This window comes from Mycteria americana, chromosome 1 (assembly GCF_035582795.1).
Source record: "Mycteria americana isolate JAX WOST 10 ecotype Jacksonville Zoo and Gardens chromosome 1, USCA_MyAme_1.0, whole genome shotgun sequence".
NCBI classification, from domain to species: domain Eukaryota; kingdom Metazoa; phylum Chordata; class Aves; order Ciconiiformes; family Ciconiidae; genus Mycteria; species Mycteria americana.
The window spans coordinates 30,354,382-30,358,134 of record NC_134365.1 but is presented as its reverse complement, the minus strand read 5'-3'; positions in this window follow the sequence as shown (position 1 = coordinate 30,358,134).

The following is a 3,753-nucleotide window of genomic DNA, read 5'->3' as shown; positions in this document are numbered from 1 at the left end:
GTCCTGAAATCAAAATAACTGTCCCACTATTTCAGTCTAAATGAGCTTTTGGTGATTTGCCCTGTTTCAAGAGTGGCCCTATGTACCAGTATAGGCCAGTGAGGTATTTCCTGCATCACAGAAAATTGTCAGATGCATCAAAACCAGGATGGTGGTAGGCACTAGACTCCCCCATATCAGCTTGTCTGCCAGCATGTCTTAAAAATGCAAGTTATTCTTCTCCAGAATTTTACAGCATGTGAGTTACTGCTTCTGAGCAAACATAAATGAAGAATACGTATTTCTTTCCATGTACAGCCATGCACAGAGATATCAGTATATCAATCACAAAATGTGCTTTATCTAAAAACATGGGCCTAGAAATAAGGATTAGTAGATGGGTAGGTTACTACAGACCAATACGTTTGCTAGCTCAAGGTATCTGGCCATTTGCTTCGTATACTAAGATATGAACATACTGGATTAAAAACAGGCAAACAGCTGATGAGGTAATGAGGAGTTTCCAGAGTGGCTGTATCTACTAACTCCAAACAGCTTCAAAGTTTTCACAGGCTGCTTGTTTACAGTGTTTTTAGTATGTACTGCATAAAAATGCTGGATTTGTCTATAACATGAGCCAAAAAAAAAAGAAGCACAATTATTTTATGTAAGCGTGTGTATGAATTATCTAATCTCTATATTTGTCCAAGCGCTTTACAAATAGTTTGGGAAAAGCAGACCCTTACCTAGTCTGATCTCTGTCCTTGGATGTAACATCTCTAACTCATCTTCTGTAGATAGAAACGTCGTGGATGTCAAATACCAACAGGATGTCAGGTACATTTTAATGCTGTTTTAATGTATGAGTAGAGGCTGTATGGCTAATGCCAAGAAAAATATACAGTCTTTAAGTTGCATGATATCATAACCCAGTTTTGCTCCAAACCAGGAGGAGACTAGATAGCTGAAAAAGTTGATAACTGGAAGTAAAACTTTTTGCTTCTAGGCATAAGTAGTTAGTAAATAATTATTATATCTTATTAAATATCCAATGAGAGAATTAAAAGACACTATTTTTATGGGTCTCTACATGAGAAAAGCAGCATGTTTCACTAAGTTGAAACAAAATTGAAAAGCTGAACAAAGTTTCAATTACTAACCGCTCCTTTTGAGGAGGATTTTTTTTCCTAGGAAACAAATATTTATGAACATAATCAGTTGTAAGCTTTCTTTTATGTTATTTGTAGAGAGAAGCAACATTAAGTTAGGTCAGACACATTCAAGCACTACTGCCGTCCTTCTCCTAGCATTTCACCTATTACACACAAGCTACAAGAAAGCCAGGGATAATGACGTGAAAGATCCATTTCAAGTGATGCAAGTGGGAGCTTGCAGAAAGTAAAGAGTGTTGCTACTCTTCAGTTTTTGTGCCCTTGAGGTGCCTTTCCAGCCCTGCTGATGGCTGAACCCCATGCAGGGGGGGCCTTTTATAATGCAAGTTGGGTTGTTCTCCTGACTTCTTCAGTGCTGTCACAAATATATCTCATCAAGCACAGAAATTTCCACGAAATTTCCACGTGACCTGTCCTACCTTCACAGTCCGACTTGTCTCCGCAAAATAAATATAATATTGTGTTCAAGATCACCTTCCTCTTCTATAAGGCCCTTAAAGACATTTTAAGGTATGCATCTGGGTTAAGACAGCAGCTGACAGCTCAGGTACAATGCATCTGACTATCACAACAGAAAAGTCAGGGGATGAGGCAGTGCTTTCCTGGAGACTGACTCAGGATCACTTCTGATCTCATTACTCTCTGTGCCAGGTAGAAGAGGAACTCCAGGCCTGCCTCCATGTATAAAAGCTCACAGACTTGATGATGAATGAATGCATATGCAACTTTTATCAGGAGAAATAGGATGGGCTCTGTACATGACAGATGCTGTGGTTTGGTTTTTTTTTTCGTCTTGCTGTGTTATGATTTGAAAGCGTGGCATGAAAAATGGCATAGAAACCTGAATGGTGCTGCATAGCCAGGGCTACTGTGAATGCAAATTGTCTTTTTCCAAAGGCCTGGTCCAAGACAGAAGTAAGGGTTTTATACAAGCATGTAAAACCCTTATACATATATACATATAAACCCCTATACATACGTACAAATAGCTTCTATGTATGTAGATGTATCTTTGCCCTCTTTAATGTTCATTTTCATGAGGGCCTTGTGCCCTGGGAGGCCAGTTAGATGAGTACTGCAAGGTTCTGTTTCTTTGGTTTTGTGCCTTTTCATATGGATTTTTTTCTGAACATTGGCTTCATAGTAATTTCCTGTCCTTTGGCACAAATGGTTTGCCAATATTTGGAGGCTTTTCTGGCTTCTCTGTATCAATAGCAGAATTTGATCATCCTTGGTATTTATTTGTTGCAACTTTGTTTGCTTAATTGCCCTAACACAGTATACAAATAGACTTCCACAACCAACTTTTTAGCTTATGGTAGCCAAGTCTGACTTTCCAACTGGTCCTGTACAACGCTAAGCCCTGCATTTTCTCCTAATGACTACAGTTTGTGCCGACTGCTGGGTTGCTTTTAGCCCTTTGGTTTCCCTCAGCCTCTAATAATGCAGAGCTAAAAACCATCTATGCCTCAACCCATTGCCTTGCAATCAAATGAGAAATCAGAGAAGCCTATTGACTGAACTGGCTTAACTACTTACCATACTGGCTTTAACCTTGGGCAGGAGTTTCTGTTTCAGGTGTCATCACACATGGGAATATTTAATTACTCCTTCCTTTAGTCTGAATGAAAGGTACTTACCAGACCTGTATGAGTAATGGATTTTGTTGTGGGGAGGCATAAAAATCAGATGTAAAATTGTTTGGATTTACTCTGTGTTAAATGTATCATTCTGACTGGAAATGAAAATGTAATTTTGGAATGAAACTTGTTTTAATTAAAAAAGCATTAAAATTATTCACTTTACTCAACCCAGTTGTAATTCTTTCCAGATTTGCCTTTCCTCAGCATGATTTCTGATCTCTGAAAATGTCTTCTACTTCTAGTGTTGTGTTCAGTATATCCATTTACTTTAACTGTGCTGGTAAATTAATAGCAGCATTTTTTATGAATACTAAAAATGGACTTTTGGGGATCATAGCTTGAAAGCGTCTTTTTCCATCCGACATTAATTTTCAAAACCATTTTTGTATTTTGGTTTTATTTTCTGTTTCCTCCTTTCACTGATTGCTCTCCCCCAATACTGAGCAGTGCAGAAAGCTGTCTAATGCTCTTTTCACAGCACTTCCTGCAAATGTGAAGGTCCTCATGTTTGCCTTTGCTTGCATTTATCTACTTACATTAGCGGCTCATCTGCTCTTACCACATGCTTAGACTTCCAGACTGTGTTCAATATCGTAGTCATTTTCGAATCATTGTTAATTTCTGCCCCAATCCTAGACCTACTTTTTCACATATGCACTTGGTAAAGCTCTTCATAATCCTCTTACCCATTTGCCCAGCATTACTAACATGGATTCCTTTTTTTTTTGATGTTCTTGCTCTTTCTGAAGTCCTCGAAATTCGCTTTGTGGAATATAGCCGTTTACGTTCTGAAATTTGCTTTGTGGAATATAGCTGTTTATGTTCTGAAAAAGTTTTCATGTTATGCCAAGAAATTTGTGATCTTTGGGACTAGTTCTTCAGAAAAGTGGATTCTTCCGTGCTTGAAATCTTTGGTTTCAGGATCATAAAATCGTAGCCTGTGCAATTTAGTCTTCTCA